Here is an 8,619-nt window from a genome sequence, read left to right on the forward strand (position 1 = left end):
GTTTGGCAATAACACAGAAATGAATAAGTGTGATGCCTACAACAAAAATGGAGAAGTGATTTGTATCAGCCAATTAAATAAAAACGGCTTAAAACGACATTGAGAAATATGGAATGTCATAAATACACATGACAAGTACATATATATATGTGTGTATATATATATATAGTTTACTTGTGTCTTTATTCCATTTATGATCATGAAGACAGATAAAATTTATACGTGTGTGCCATATATATGGCACGTTTGTTGCCATAAATAATACATCAATGTCAAACATTTGTTTTTGGTCTTCCGCCTTCAGTCACGCTGATGATGATCTCTAGGTATTTCTTTTCCACCTGATTATATAATCTCCTGATATCTTGGACAAAGTTTGAACCTTGAGAGCAACAACAGCAGCAATAAATGAAGCGTCTCAATGAAATGTTTTTTGTTTTTTTTTTAACAACAAAAGGGAGAGAACAGTAAGAAGAGGATACAACTTATATTGTATTTAATTTATGCTTTAACATATTTAACATGTATGGGTCAACCTGCCATCGAGGGGAAGGGATGGGGGGAAGGGGGGGGAATTGCGACAAAGGTTTAGCAATTGTCAATGCTGTAAATAAAAAGCTATTTTAAAAGAAGAAGAGGATACAAACATCAGTGACACTTTTATTACTTTTTTAAGAAATTTAACAAAAGCTTAAAAAAAAAACCCCAACCCACGTAATAGCATTCCATAGTTAAATCAAATCTTCTTTACCTTCTCCTTTGTGTAATGAAATGCTCGTGGTTGTGAGGTTTATAATAAAATAAAAAGAAAGCAAAATAAAAACTTTGAATGTAAAGGTACTTTGCTGGGTACAACAGTTCTTGGTCTCTTGAGTACAAAATAGCCGAGAGGAGTACCAGGCACCCACTGGCACTTGCCTGGAACTTGATCGTTGTGGGTAACTCAGGTAGGGAATGGGGAGCTACTCAGCTAAATCAACTCTGGGTGACCTCGATGGCTATTATATATAGCGTACGGGAAGGTAGACTGCCCCCAGAAGCACTGCTCTATGTGGTTAGTATGTGGAAGGAATGGATGGCGCAAACTCCGTTTTCATCTCCCAGTTTCCAAAACCCCTTTAACGCATTATTTTCAGATGGAGGATGTATGAGGCAATAAGCTGATAAGAACAGATATTTTCAATTTATTCAAATAATGCTTAAAGTTGACAGATATTTCAATCATACAACATTCTTTGCCAAGTTGGACAATTGGTTTCATCAAACCCTGAAAATAAATGACCGAAGAGACACAGATTTTATCCACCTGCTATCAACTCTGGCCAAAGAACCACGGAGGGTGATAGCAAAAGCTTTATACCAGCTATCAACACTGAAAAATAAAATAAAATAAAATACCAAAGAGGCCACAGAGGTTATAGGGAGAAAGCCTTCTTTATTCCTGGAGAAGGGAAACTACACAGTCATGCCTCTATCTTAGAGGAGAAGCAAGGCAGTCAGACTTGCTACATATAACCACGGTTGCTGCAGGTGCTTCTCTGAGCTCAGGGGCCACCCGGGGCTGGTTTCAGCCAATTCTGTGATTTAACTGCGGCAGAGTTTTTGTAGAGGGTTAGGGGCAAAGGTGCCAAGCTCAGAGCACAGCTTCCTTGCTGGACCTTGGTTCTGGAAAACAAAATGTCTCCTAATAGCAAGGAGGGACAGGAGTTAAAAAAAAAAAAAAGGAGTAGTTTGGGGATGGGGGAACTGACAGTTTGCTGCTGCTAATAAATATACATAAAATGTATATATAGATAAAATCAAAACTATGCCTAATAACATATATGCTTATTGCACGAACATTGCATCTTGTCTAGATCCCCCCTGACCACCACCTACCATGTCTTTATAACCAGTATAAAGGGGCAAGAGCTGGAAATAGGATTGCAAAGGGCAATCTAGAAGGCATATAGAGTCCCAAAGATCAAAGGAGCATAATTTACAATAATTTGTATCATATTTACCAAAATCAACGTCCTGGCAATATGAGCTGAATCAGGGGAAGCCATCTAGATTTTGCTGCCAAAGCCTTTTGGCCCTATGATCTGTCTCTGTCTCTCTGTCTCTCTCTGTCTCTGTGTCTCTCTCTCTGTCTCTCTCTGTCTCTCTCTCTCTCTCTGTCTCTGTTCTCTCTCTCTCTCTCTGTCCTTCTGTCTGTCTCTCTCTGTCTCTCTCTCTCTCTCTCTCTCTCTCTCTCTCTCTTTCTCTCTCTGTGTCTCTCTGTCTCTCTCTCTCTCACGAAATGATACCAATGGTTATGGATTTGCTAACTTTAAATTTTTCCTGATGATTTTGAAATGATTTGAATATGTTAACGAACTGACTCCGAAGTGTCAATCTGCTCCCCTTCATCCCTCCCCTGGAAAAACAAACAAACAAAAAATAAAAAACTTTTAAAAACAAGACTTCAAACTCCTGTCATCCTGAGCCTTCTTCCATCTCCATCTAGGCTCATGCTGTTAATTGCTCCCAAATCTAATGCATGTTTACACGAGTGACAATCTCTGTGTCTCCCTCTCTCCCTCCTCTTTTTCATACTGCCTTCCTGCCTGCCTTTCACCATCCCATCTCTTGTTCCTACACCATCTGTCTGTTTGTCCATTTCATCCCTTGTGCTGTTTGCCCCCACACCCTTCCTACAGAATGCCTGCCCCATTTCATCATTTCATAAATTAACTATCCATTCACATCCTAGTCATAAAATAAGCCACAGAGATATATAACACAATATCTAAATGGATGAAAAGTTCAATTGATGGAGAATATGGATATTTCTACTGCTTTAATCTGATTGTTGTTGTTGGGAGGGGGAAATCCTCTGTGAAAGGGGGGTTAGAAGAGGACCAACGCCAAGACCGACGATGTCTTGACTTGAGCAGTGATTTGGATTTAAGTGAGGCGGAGTTGCAGAAAGCCCTCAGTCTCACTCTTCCTGAGTCACCTAAGTCCAGTAGATGGACAAAAGTCAGGATAAGTGGTGGATGGCCCGGGGTGCAATGGATGCTGACCAAGCTCTAAGTGCTCCACAGTACCTGTTTCAGACTCCTTCCTGGACATCGGAACCCAATGTTCTCATTGGATCATTCCATGGGGTCGCTGTGGGTCGGGGAGTGTTTACGCACTTGGGTTAGACTCTTAACTCATAGAAGGATTTTTGGTTACTCCCTGTGCTGATATGGTTTACCAGGATGTGGCTGCTGTACATGCTACAGCTTCTTGAAACTACAGATGAGAGTCGAGTGCCAGATAGACACCAAAGATGGATGAGCAGCCCTGAAAAGGGCAAGGCAAGCTCTCACATCAGAGGTGCTAGTCCTCCTTGAACACCTCATAGGCTACCTTCTGGTTTTTAATCTCTCTCTCTCTCTCTCTCTCTCTCTCTCTCTCTCTCTCTCTCTCCTCTCTCTCTCCTCTCTCCTCTCTCTCTCTCTCTCCTCCCTCCCTCTCTCTCCCTTTCCCTCTCTCCCTCTCTCTCACCAAGCTCCATCTAATGGACTCCTATACTATCAATCCTTATTGAATTTCCTTATTGATGATTCCTGCAATGACTACCTCCTACTATCTCATTTCATTCCTTTGTCAGACATAACCTACTAGGGCATGGACTTGAATTGGCCTTCTCTCAGGCCAGAACTTGGGTTTAAAAAATTGGAGATTTAGACATTATAAAATAGCATGGTAATGAAATTTATACCAATCAATTTCATTGACCGTATCGCAGAAAGTCAAAATGAAAGATTTTATTTTGGTTCATGGATCCTAGCTGAAAATCCCTGCCTCAGGAAAAATAGAATAGTAACTTGTTTTTTAGTCTTCTGGTTAGGAAAATATGAAGTCAGGTCAAAACGCCCTTTGAAATCTAAAGCTATTTGACATGCTCTTGGTTCTTCACCTGAATCACTGAGATAGTTTTCCAATTGACCTTCCTGCCTCAGATCTTTCATAATTCTAGCCACTATGTTTTTTTTTTAAGCACAGGTCTTCGTTGTCTTACTCAAAATCCAACCTCCCTCTTGGTCACGCACATTAGACATTGCATCTTCTGTCAAGTCCATTCATCTCTGAGAGGTCATTCAAATTACCTGATATGACAACGAGGGACGGCAAAGCATTTCCTAATTGGCACATATGTTGTTGACAAATGCACATCCCTAATACCTTCTTGCAATAAAACCTTATGTTCACTCATTCGATTAGAGCAGGGAAAGGAAAGTGGAGGACTGTAGATCTCTATATAGGAACAATCGTCTATTCCATTTCTTCTTCCAAAATCCCGTGTTATGTGTCGTGCAAGGCTAGAGGATGTATTGATTAAGTTAAGAAAATTATAACAATAGAAAATTCACCTTTTTTCAACTAATATTTAAGATTTATAGGCATTTGTTGCCATTTAGTGATTCTTCAGAAGACTGTTTTTTGGATAATAAAATGTTTGGTTGTAAAATTAGAAGACATAAACGTTAAAAGCAGATAGAAGTAATAGTTACAGAATTGAAAAAGAAAGGAACAAATGTGTTCTACCAACATTCTATGTATACTAGAAATACATTTACTTCTCTTGATTTTCAATCCTAAGACCAAATGAAAGATAGAAAGAAATATTCTTCTTTAAAATTCATTCCATGTATTGACTCCTACGCCACCAGTTGCTTCATCAAGTCTACATTTAGCATCCTGGAATAAAAACTGCTTGCCAACATAGACGTTGCAAGAAAATCTAGTTTGTAGTACTCAGGAGGAGAGAGGAGGGAGTGGCAAGGGTTAACAAAAATGGAGTGCAACGGAGAAGCCCCACTATTAAAACAACCTCAGTGATCATGGTATACCCCTTAGAAGAGGAGTTATCAGGTGTTTTTCAGAGATTATACACTCTTAGGTAAAGACCACTGGTACCAGACTAGTCAGACATATCCTTCTCATAATCGGTGAGGTGATTAATTCATCGATATTATCATTGAGAAATTGCTTTTCTAAAATATCTTCTGCCTTCTCAATAGATGATATGAAATCACTGGGGTCTGAATGTTGGGGAGCATATGATGCTGGTATAGTTGGAATCAGCAACGAAATCAGTCAGGAAACCTTTAAAAAGAGACTGACTGGATACTGGATGAGAAGGTGAATAGAACAGATCCAGATGAAATGAACAGTGAAGGTAAATCTAAGTAGGTCATCTACTGATGATGCAGAAAATAAAATAAACTAAGGATGCCACAAGGAAAAGAATACACATAAATGCAGCACCACATATGAAAAACAAATGAATGCTGAAGCTGCATATCAACAAACATAATTTGGCAATGCCACAGAAAAATTATTCAAGTGTCATGCCTAAATAGAAATAGAAAACCAGTTGGCAAAAGCCAATTAAGTCCAAATGTGTGTATTTCTGAAGGTATTTGATCTAGGTGTAGGTATTTGATATTTGACATTGAACTGATAAAACATATGGCCATACATAGACCGTAAATGCTGATTCTTTTACTACACATCTTTGGTAAAATTCCTGACTTTACCTATCTCCTTTTGGTTATCCAATTTCATTCACCCTGCTGATGTCTTCTGTATCAGTAACAATCAATTGGATAAGTATCTGGGACAAGGTTTGAACCTTGAGAACAGCAACAGCAGCAGCAGCAGCAGCCACAAAAAGTATAAAGGGCCTCCGTGAAACGTTTTTTTAAATACCCAAAGAGAGCAGACATTAAAAAGGGGGCACAGACATCAATGCCAGTTTCAGTACTATTTTAAGTTTGATGTAGATTTTACAAAACCCAATGTAATAACATTCCAGTTTCACATTGAGAGAAAACGATTATTTTTGTCTGGTATTTAATTTCTTTCCCTTCTCTATTTCCTCATTTAGAAATCAGTCCCTGTAGGTTATTCAGGCAGACTTTGAAGTTTAGGACTGATACTGAGAAGAACTCAAATGTGTTCAAAAGAGAAACTTGGGTGAACTAATAGATTCTGACCCATCATGTTTTACTGAGACAGGTCTGGGGATGTGAATAAAAACAATCCCCTTTGACCAACTGTAATATCCATTCTTCTCATTACTTGTTAATCACTCAGAGATGACTTCCACCTTCAGGAACACTCACTCTTCCAAAAGTATATAATAAGCATTAAGTGTTTCCTTTGGTCTCAGGGAGATGGCCAAATAACCATCTTTCTATTAATAAGATGCTAGCATTATTAATAAAATGACTAATTATTCAAAAATCATGTCTCTCAATTTTTTTTATACACCAAACAGAAAATCTTCCCCTTCCCCCTTCTTTGTTTAGGAACATATTTATGGTTACCAGGTTTATAATAAATAACAAAACAAAATAAAACTTAAGACTCTTAACCACCACCCCCACCCCCACCCGCCCTCACCAAGGACCATATATAATAGCAACAAGAGAACTGTTCTGTTCTGCACACATATACTGTATCTAAGATAACCTCTTTAACTAATAATAATAATAACTCTTTAACTTTATCTAAGGTAACCTCTTTAACGTGTATAGGACTGCTTGCCATCTGGGGGAGGGGGTTGAGGAAGGGAGGGGAAAAATCGGAACAGAAGTGAGTGCAAGGGATAATGTAAAAAATTACCCTGCCATGGGTTCTGTCCATAAAAAGACTTTTTTTTTTTTCTGTATTAAAAAAAAAAATCACCCTTTGTTAGTTATTCAGGCAGACTTTGAAATGCAGGACTGATACTGAGAGGAAGAACTTAAATCTGTTCACAAGTGAAACGTAGGTGAATTGGTGGATTCTGGGCCATCCTGTTTCACCATTTGTGAATTACCATTCAGGCCTGAATGTCCTCCCCCATTAAAACCAAACAAAAGAAAAAACTCAAGCGTTCTTGAGGAGTACTGCCAATTTTCCGTTCCTTATCAGGTGCACATGGGCGCTCTATCCAAATTGGGCTGATCAATTAATAGGCTGCAGTCTCCGGTGAGGCAGTTTGGGCGAATGACGTCAGCAAGGGACAGACCATTATGCAGATGAGAGAAGGCTTGGGTCGGCGTATTCTCTAAGCAGATCAGCTGGTGCTCGTGAGAAAGGTGGATTTTCGAGGTGCTGGGGGACAAAGGAGAGTTGTTGGAGGTCGGAGCGCTTGAGGATGTGCGTGGTTCTTGTGTGTGGGGCGTGTGTGATTGATGTGTGGGAGCGTCGCTGGAGTGATCCTGTGTTTAGAGTATGTGCGTGTGGAGGGAGCGCTGGAGCGTGGTGTGAATGAGCATACTTACCTGGCAGGGGTGATTCCATGATCACGAAGGTGGTTTCCCCAGGGCGAGGCTTATCCATTGCACTCCGGATGGGCTGACCCCTGCGATTTCCCCAAATGCGGGAAACTCGACTGCATAATTTGTGGTAGTGGGGGACTGCGTTCGCGCTCTCCCCTGATTTCGAGTCTTCAAAAAACAGTTAAGGTACATCTTTCAGATAGGCACTAAAGCTTCTGTCTTTGTCCCTTGCAAGTTAAGACCACTTACGATATTTCTGCTAATTTTTTGATGTTTAAGACATACGTGAGCAATGGGCAATTTTTGAATTTTCATTCGCCTTTACAAGACTAGGTGTTCCAAAAAATTATCCCTCCCACCCCTTCCATAGGCAGGGATTTGGGGACATATTATGCTAAATGCAGTTCTATACGCATGCACAAGAAAAATCAGATCAAAAAGCAAAAAAATGAGGAAGGAACCAAGACATAACGATATAGTTATCGTGTGATCCACACTCAGTCCCTGCAATTCTCTCTCTGGATGCAGAGGTCTACCTTCCTCACAAAAACCACTGAAACTGGCCTGAATCATCTCGTTGTTGTGATCATCCCCATGATCTTCATATAATCCTGCGGTGGCTGTGCACGATGTTCTCCTGGTTCAACTCATTTCACTTACCATCACTTCGTGTAAGTCTCTCCAGACTTCTCCGAGATCATCCTGCTGATCGTTTTGTTATAGAACAAAATGCATGTATCATAATTTATTAAGCTATTCTCCAACTGATGGGCATCCACTCACTTTCCGGTTTCTTGCCACTACAAAAAGGGCTGCTACAAATATTTTTGGCACACATAGGACCTTTTCCCTTTTAATGATCCCTTTGGGATACAGGCCCACTGTGACATTGCTGGATCAAAGGGTATGCACGGTTAGGTCGACTTTGGGGGAGTAGTTCCAAATTGCTCTCCAGCATGGTTGGATCAGTTCACAACTCCACCAACAATGCACTAGCATCCCCAGTTTTCACATTTTTTCCTATCATCTTAGCCAGTCTGAGAGGTGTATAGTAAGACAACCTCAGAGTTGTCTTGATTTGCATCAATAATGATTTAGAACATTTTTTCATATGACTACAAATGGTTTTAATTTCTTCATCTGAAAATTGCTCATATCTTTTGACCATTTATCAATTGGAGATTTGACTTGAATTCTTATAAAGCCCGAGTCAATTTTCTGTATATTTTAGAATCGAGGTCTTTATCAGAACCGGTAGATGTAAAATCCCTCCTTCCCCCCACCCCTGTAGAGGGCTGAGACTCTGAAAAGGTGTGCTTGAATCACATAACAG

At 39.9% G+C, this 8,619-nt stretch overlaps 1 non-coding gene across 1 annotated transcript; it reads left to right on the forward strand.

Annotated features, from left to right (window-relative positions):
- Positions 1–7,281: 7,281 nt before the first annotated feature.
- On the forward strand, positions 7,282–7,445 carry LOC111719716. The gene has a single exon (XR_002769721.2). It is a non-coding gene; the product is annotated as a U1 spliceosomal RNA (small nuclear RNA).
- The last annotated feature ends 1,174 nt before the right edge of the window (positions 7,446–8,619 follow it).

Source organism: Sarcophilus harrisii, chromosome 3 (genome assembly GCF_902635505.1).
Source record: "Sarcophilus harrisii chromosome 3, mSarHar1.11, whole genome shotgun sequence".
NCBI lineage: Eukaryota > Metazoa > Chordata > Mammalia > Dasyuromorphia > Dasyuridae > Sarcophilus > Sarcophilus harrisii.